The 8,995-nt window shown below is 37.4% G+C and overlaps 1 pseudogene; it reads left to right on the top strand.

Moving 5' to 3' along the window:
- The first annotated feature begins 7,902 nt into the window (after positions 1-7,902).
- On the top strand, positions 7,903-8,599 carry LOC102866329 (annotated as a pseudogene).
- The last annotated feature ends 396 nt before the right edge of the window (positions 8,600-8,995 follow it).

Here is an 8,995-nt window from a genome sequence, read left to right as displayed (position 1 = left end):
GTAAGAAAACAATATAAAAACTCTAAGTCCACGAGCATCCAGTCAATTTGATTCACCTTAGGAAGCTCTTTAGCTCCTCTCCTTTTTATCTTCCACTTCACCCTTCTTCTTTTCCTGCTTTTCACAGGCTGAAAAACCCCTGAAGAATGCTATATCTATACAAACTCCTCATCAATTTCAAAAGGAGATCAGGAGATGAATTGGCTTGAGCAAGTCTGCTGTCAGGGACCTCACCAAAGTACCAAGAAGTAATCATGTTATTTTGAAGACTAAGTTGCACCTGATTCCGGTCATGGTCTTTTCAATCACTTACTAGGTATCTGAGAGCTGGACAATGAATAAAGTTGATAGAAGAAGAACTGATATCTTTGAAATGTGGTATTGGAGAAGAGGACTGAATATCACATTGACTGTCAAAAGTACAAATGGATATTCTTGGAGAAGGTGGAGCCAGAATGCTCCTTGGAAAAAAGGGTACCTCAGCTTTGTCTCACACACTTTGGGCATGTTGCTGTTGTTGTTGATAGGTGCCATCAAGTCGAGTATGATTCATAGAGACCCTAAGAATAAAAGATGTGAACTCTGCTCTATCCTGTGCCATCCTCACACTTCCTGATACAGAAGATCCCATTGCAGCTGTCACCATGTTAATCCACCTGACTGAGGGTCTTCCTCTCCTTTGCTTAACCTTCACCCTTCTTAGCATAATGTCTTCTACAAGGAAAACCCTGTCCTAGTAATATGCCCAAAGTATGTGAGATGAAGCCTCATCATTCTTGCTCCAAAGAGCACTCCAGCTTCACCCTCTCAAAGACATATTCATTTGTTCCCCTGGCCATCCATGGGATGTTCAGTGCTCTGCAGAAGTTATTCCTTGAATAGGGATATCATGTTTGAAAAGGTGGAGAGTCAATGACAGAGAAGATCCTCAACAAGATGGACTGACACAGTGACCACAGCAAAAGGTCTCAGGTGTATAAAGATAATGAGGCTGGCACAGGACAGGAGAGGATTCAGATCTGTTTTTCATAGGGTTGCTATGAGTTTTACTCAAGTCAATGGCATATAACTATAACAACATAATGTTAAAGGTGCTCTGGTGGCTTAGGAGTGGTAAGGAGTTGCACTACAAACTCAAGGCAAGTAGTAATCCACTGGCTTCTCTGTGGAAAAAAAAAAGATGGAAAATCCTCCATGATTTACAGTCTATGAAATACTATTGGAGGGTCAAGTATGAGTCAGTTCTGACTCAACAGCACTTGCCTTGAAACATCAATTTCAAGGCATGGCCCCTCCCCACAAGGTTATAAATTGACCAAATCCTTTTTGGGAAGCCACAGAAAGTTCTTTTGTATAATAGGCTATAGATACCTCATTTGCATAATCTATTTATACAGCTCTGCAATGTACTTTCTACTCACAGAATAGGCTGCAGCCCACGACCAGACAAAAGTATCAAAGTACAATTATTTACCCAGGAAATGTCAGTGGACTTGGCAAATGCCTGGAGTAGGAAATGAGGCAAAGTGGAAAAATTTATCTCAGGGTTTATGGGGAAAAGACCTTCTCAGTTATTTTTCCAAATAACCAATGTTAAAGGATGCATTTAAAAAACATCAAAGCCATAAAACTAACAACTTCTTTTACCACAGTGATATTAGTATGAACTCAGAGGTTTTAATATATATATATAGGTAGATGTCATAATACATAAAGTTATAACTCTATTGTGTATGTGTGTGTGTGTGCCTGTGCACGCTTCTACTCTACAGCTCTGTCTGTGGAAAGGAATTAGAAACACTACAAAGAGATTAGCTTACCCACCATGCATACTTCTAAATACCACTTTTCATGAAAAGGAAAGGATATTCTTTGGAAAATCACTAATTTCAGAGTTGATATAAAGTGCATTATAAGCCTGAAGTGTCATTTGACCTACAAAGTAAGGAAACTCTCAAAGAATGGTAAGGACACACCAACAGATCGCAAGTCAGCTTTAAGAGACTCTAATATGTTGAACTGAGAATAGAAAAAAAATAGATTGAAAGATTGTGGTATACTTGCACAATGGAATATTATGTAGCTCTAAGGAATAATGATTTTTCTAAAATACTATATAACAGAGAGACTAAACAGTGTTTTGCTGAGTGAAATAACTCACTCATAGAAGGACAAATACAACATATGACTATTTCTTTGAAAGTAGGAAGATAGCTGAGAAAAATATGTATAAGTGTTCAAAAATGGAAGGGGAGAAGCAGGTCAGGAAAAGAAGAAGGGGAGAAATCATTAGGGTAGTAAAAGTTTAGTGGGCAGAGGGGAGGGTGAAGGAATAAAAAAGTTTCTCTGAGAAGTTGTTGAGAAAGTTGGTAACAGGCATAGACCAATTGTAATTAATTACATAAAATACAATGTATATGAATGACTGTTCCCAAACCAATAAAAAAACCCTCTTTCAAATCCACAAAATATAGGGGGAAATGATCCATAGCAATGCAAATAAACAAGTGAGCAAATCAAAATGAAGAAATGAGATACACACATAGTTTCAAAGGTTCAAATCCACCAAGTGCTCCCTGGGAGAAGTATGGGCATATCATCCTTGCCTCCAAGGAGAACTTGAGTGGCATTTTCTCCACAACATATTTGTTTGTTCTTTTGGCAGCTCATGAGATGTTCAGCACTCTTGTCCAACACCATAATTCAAAGACATCAAATCTTCTATCACTCTTATTCATTGTCCAGGTCTCAGATATATGGTAAGTAATTGAAAAAATCATGGCCTGAATCAGACACACCTTAGTCCTTACGGTGACATCAGTGCTTCTCAATAATTTGGAGAGGGATTTCACTGCAGACTTTCTAAGTGCAATATGTCTTCTGATCTCCTGACTACTGGTCCGAAGGATGTTGAATGTGGGTCTAAATAAGATTAAGCCATTGGCAACATCAATATTTTTTCCATCTATCAAAATGTTGCCTATTGGTCTAATCATAAGGATTATATAAATACAATGTATATATAAGATGTACATACACACACGTACAAACTTGTCATCAATATCAAGGGAGCTCTGATATCTCAGTGGCAAAGAGTTGTACTACCAATCCAAACGCAATGTGTTTGAATCCACCTGCTGTTCTGCAGAGGAAAGATGGACAGTCTCTTCTAGTATGATTTACAACATCTGAAAAACCACTACAAGGCCAACTCTAAGTCGAGGCTGATTCAAGAGCACACAACAACTACAAATACATAAATTTCAAGGCATGGCCCCTCCCACAAGGGCCATAAATGGCTCAATTCCTTCTCATTAGGCCACAGAAAGTTCATTTGCTCCAGATGCTTCATTTGTATAATCTACTACCACACACTAAACACTAACTTTTGAGTGGAAAAACCTGACAGACATCACCTTAACAAAGTGAACATCATCTTTAATGTTGTTGTTGTTAAGTGCCGTCAAGTCGCAGGCGACTCATAGTGACCCAAAAAGGAGAGTCCTCAATGCTTGGTGTCTTTCATCCTTTCTCCAGGTTCATAGGGTTTCTGGAGGCAAGCTATTATGGAAGTGGATGCCACTCCTCCTTCCTAGCTTGTCATCTATAATAGGATAAACAAAAATTGCATATAATGTGATAAAACATGGTGAGAAATATCTGTGGTATATCTCCCAAAGATATAAAGCTTCAGTCTAATCATGAAGAACCACTGTAAACCCAATAGTGATAAATTCAATAAAATAATTGGACTATAATTTTCAGAAGTGTCTAATTTATAAAAATCAAGGGAAGACTATGGAAGTATTTCAGAATAAAGAATTCTAGAGAGACATGATCATTAACTACAATGTTTGATTCTCTGCTGGATCCATTACTTAGATAAATGGTGAAAATTGTACAGAGTATAAAAATTAATTGGTAATAACATGAGTTGCTTAGAAAATATTTGGAGCAGAAAAAAAGTTGCTATACCTTCTCTTCTTTTCTCAGTTGTCTCATTAGGGGACATTTCACATTACAACGATGGTGAAAAATCTACTGTCCAACTACTTTGTGTATAAATGACCTATGCCTAACTTTAATGAATGCCAAGGTGCAAGCTAACTGGAACAGTGGTTCTGATTTTTAAGGTTATATGCCTTCGTGGCTGTGCCATAATTCTCAGTGTTTGGGCAGTTACATAATCTTGTAATTTCTTAACCATGTAATTATGTAGAAATTCTCCATTTTTGTAATCTACTGCTGGTCATTCTCCATTTTCTAACATCTATATTCTTATAATGATCTGATGTTTGAATACTCACCATGACAGTCACTGAGAATTGGGTATATTAATTGAGCCATGAGAGTATATGGACGATGACTGAAAGACCACATTAAAAACAGAACTGTCATTTATCCACTCAATATCCTAAAATTCTAAAATGGGAATATCATGCCTAAACATAAAGAAAATGTTTGCTTCCAGATCTAATCAAGTTAGATTTAGATAGATTGACACAATGACTATAACAATGGGCTGAAGCATATCAGAAATAAGTGAGGATGACATAGGATAGAGGAAGGTTTAGACCTGTTCTTAGGATCACTATGAGTTATAGTTAACTTAGTTGACTTGAGGATACTTAACAACAACAACAACAACAATGTTAAGTTATATTAGTTTAACCAACAGAGAAATCAAAGGCAATTTGCCAGGTAACTCAACACTTGGGAATTAGGAATTGTTAAGTACGTTGTCATCATGAAAATAAAAACACTTCAATCTTCTTCTAGCATCCAAACAAAGAGGAATGGATCTAAGAAAGGAAGCTTGAATTATTCCAGAATTGGAATATTGGGAGTGAATCATTGAACTATAGAGTTGGAAGAGATAATGGTAAGTGTGCCAAGATTTCTTTTCAATTGAAAAGTATTAATAAATCCCAGGGCAATATTAGTGTAGACCTTTGTTCCTCTTTTCTAAAGTTAAGAGTTTGAAAGATTTTATCTGTAAGTGAAAATATATGGGTATCCTCATTTATAATTCTAGATATCCATAGGCTGTTCTGTGAAATTTATATATGTATAGGCTTGAATTACAACAACTTTAACCTAATGACATACAAACACTATCAAAAAGTAATCAGAATAATTCCATGTGTCACAAAGTCATTGTTCTAATTATTTCATGTGATCATGATCTATCATTTGTTGTGGCTCTGACTCGTAATGTTCTTCAGCATGCTTACTTATCTGATTGTTTAGAGCCCCTCATGTAAGGAAAACACAGGAAAAACTAGTTTGTAGAGGAAGGATGATTGGAACAGAGAGAAAGTCAGAGATGGCAGCTTTATACATAGAAATGGAACAAAATAAAAGAAGGAGTTGTAGTTAGGTGAATATTAGATTCAGAGTCTTAAGACTTGAATTTTCATCCTACTTATTAGCTATAAGAGAATTTGGGAGATTTAAGCAGATTAACTATCTTTATTAAATGGGGACAATATTTATTTATTAAATGTATTAAATGGGGACAATAATATTTTCCCTGGCTATCTTTTTTGTAATACAAGTACAACAATGTAATACAACAATTTGTAATACAACAATTTTGTAATACAAGTGTATTTTCTATTTAAAACTTCTACACAAATTAAAGTATCTTTCAATCTCCATTTAAATATATTAATCAGTCTCTGCTTAAGCCTACCAAAACCTAAGAACTTAACCTATTGTTCTCTAGTTGATCATGGTGACTCACCATCAGATCCTTAAGGCATTACATTTTCCTTCCACAGAGCAGCTGTTGAATTCAAACCTCTGACCTTTCAGTTACCAGACCAATACGCAACACACTTTGCCACAAGAGTTCCTAAGACAAGTGTAAAACAAATTTATGAAGATGTGTATTAAGGATAAAGAATTGAAAGGTAAAAGAAATTATGGAGCTTTTGGTTGTATACCCTACGTAAGTGAAAAATCATTTAGCTGAGTGTTTTGTTTAATTACATCTTTACTGATGGCATTTGCTATTTCAAGGATAGTAATGAAATAGTTTATATGTTTAAGACTAATGCATGACTAATTATATACTGACAGGATTGATAGTGTAGCCTTATAGTACCTTAACTCACAGCTATAGTAACTATTCTGTACCTGTTGTGTATGAAGGTGGGGGAAAGTTGTTTAAAGAGGAAACAAATATATTTAGCATACCTTTTTATTTGCCAGTGTTTGGGGAAGAATTATTAGTTTATGTTTCATGATGGTAACATTTTTTGTTTCAATGTGTTTGTGTAGCATGGAGTCAGAACTGATTCATAGCTGACCCTCATAGTGGGTTAAAACTGGACATAAGTGGTTTTCAATTTTGCATAATGTTGGCAAAATAATTACGTGATTGAAAAGTTGGGCTTGGATCTAGCATTTCAGGTCATTTCAAGCATAGCAGACATCCAGCTAGCCTCAACAACCTAAGAACAAAAATAAATATTTAAACAAGGGAAAAACGAGTCATGACAAGCTGTGACTTAATAAAGACAGACAAGGCATAGTCTCTGTAGATCAAGAGAGAAATGGGGCCTCATATGTATTTGATATAAAGGAATGTTATGAATGTAAAAAGCAGCCTGTCAAAAAAATAATCATTACTTAGGTTATGGAAAGACTAATGCTTCGAGGGGGAGGGGAAAAAAGTGTAAATTGCTTTTTTTTGTCTCCATTTAATATTGATCAACTTTATTTTTATGATTGTATTGCCTCCCGGTGTTTAGCCTCAAATGCAACAGGATGATTGCAATAGTTCAAATATGGAAAATTTATAAAACAGAAGTAAATGGAAACAAAATAGTGAGAAATGTCTAAAGGGTATGCAGTTTCAGACACCAACTCGTGTGCAAGATATGCACTTTAATTTTTGATGTGTGAGTTTGACTTCTGTTTTGGTATTCAAACTCCCTGGATCTTAATTCTGTTCAATTCAAGGATCCCTCCTTTAGTATTTTCGCGACATTTTTGTGTCTACAAATCCATGTTGGCCTCCTTCCACGCTGGCATGCACCAAACATGAAAGTCTTCTTTTGTATTCAGTTTTCCACTTGTCCAAGCAGGTAAGTCCTGAGTGTTCTCTTCCACAAGGTTTGTTTCATTCTGACTCCTTTTTCAAGTTGTTTTCGGGCTTATTTTTATTCTTTTTCTCTATGGTAATCTATGTGAGGATCTGGGAGATTATTGAAGACTTGAAATACACTACACAAATACTGGATTCTTGGAGTCCTGTCACGCTCCCTGAGGTAAAAGAAGCTAAATCTGCATTGTTGATACAGTTATCTACCATCATTCTCCAAATTTTTGACAATTTCATGCACAAGGGAACAAAACACTGCTGGGTCCAGCACCACCCTTATGGTCAACTTTTAATCTAGCCACAAGGCTTTTATGAAATTATTTTTTTATGTAGATAGCAAGGTCTTTCCTCCTAGTCCATCTTAGTCCTGAAGCTCTGTTGAATATCACTGGAGTAGATTGTTCATCTTTCTTTCTTAGCACATTTGGTGAATTTGAAACCCAGAGAAGCTGGCTCAGTCATGGGCTTAGCAGTACAACTCTCTATGGACTACACCACCAGTGCTCCCCTCAGGAAAGGAGTTTAAACTTCCCCATTGTCCTCCAGCACCTCAAAACTCAAACTTTTCTATGTATTGACAGGTCCAGGAGCTGGTGGGAGAAGTTTCTGTGACTGAACTGCTGGAGAGCTCCAGAGTTACACTGCTAACTCAAAGGCAGGAAGTTTGAACCCACTGTGGTAGAAAGATGGACAATCTTCCGTGAGATTCACAGCCTCCCAACACCCTTATGGGAAGGTCTGACTCCATTCTGACTTGACTGTAATGAGTTTGAGGATCGTCCCACAAAGATATGACCACCAGTGTCAATTTATTGCACTCATGCTGGCCCCGACAATAAGGCTGGAAAAGTTTGTGCCTAATGACCGCCCCACCTGGCATCTCCTGGCTGACCTGCTGTTTTCCATTACAGGGGTCTTTGTTGGAATCACATGGGTGTTGGTAGGTCAAGCTGCAGTTGTTCCATTCTGGACTTGGAGACCACTATCCCTGTACTAGGTCACAGTGTGTGGATTCGTACATAGGATTATTAAGGGGTTGTTCCCCCTCTACCATGAGGATGTCCTTGAAGACCAAGCTTTCTTATCTCAGCTTTGGAAAGAGTATATATACCAAACGGAAGAGCTGATACATTCGAGGTGACAGTGTCATAGTATGCATACAGAACATCACAACTTGGATGGGGACCACTCCGCCAATGAATGCTGATTGCCTTTCTCTCTCTGCAACCTCTCCACTTTGTCTTACAGCTTGTGGTTTCTGAGGATCAGATCTATGGGGTTATCCGCTATTTCCTGACAGAGTGCCGTGATGAGTTTCAACATGGGGAGCTGGGACACCCACTCTACTTCTGGTTTTACTTCATCTTCATGAATGCCCTGTGGCTGGTGCTGCCTGGAATCCTTGTGCTTCATTCTATGAAGCATCTCACTTATGCTTAGAGTATACTAGGTGCCAAGACCTTGAAAGCCAATAGCAAGCAGAACTAATGAATGGTGGGCTGGACTTTGACCACTCTCTGATGAAGTCATCACATCTCAGAAGAGTCAAATCCTCCTACCACAGGTTGGAAGTGCAAAATTCATCTGTCGAACTAAGACTGATCAGTGGGCACCACCAGGGAGAAGAGAAAATGAGGTTAGGTGCAGCTTCTATTAGGAGAACCATTGGGATAAAGGCACAAAAAGATTAAGGAGGTTCATAGTGGTGGTATTTTTCTAGAAATTAAGGATTTTGACCCTACAAAACGACCTCAAAACTAAACCTTCTGTGTAGGGAAACTTAGCCTAGTTTGGAAGTGAGATAATAGCCTGACATTCTTGATTGAATATACTCTCGATGGCTTATTGTTTGAGTTCTTTCCATTTTCTCCTGAGAACTAAACT

This window comes from Elephantulus edwardii, unplaced genomic scaffold, assembly GCF_000299155.1.
Source record: "Elephantulus edwardii isolate Elephantulus edwardi_28Jun2011 unplaced genomic scaffold, EleEdw1.0 scaffold00070, whole genome shotgun sequence".
Taxonomy (NCBI): Eukaryota; Metazoa; Chordata; class Mammalia; order Macroscelidea; family Macroscelididae; genus Elephantulus; species Elephantulus edwardii.
Note: the sequence above shows the minus strand (reverse complement) of the source record. Positions and strands in the feature narration are given on the sequence as shown.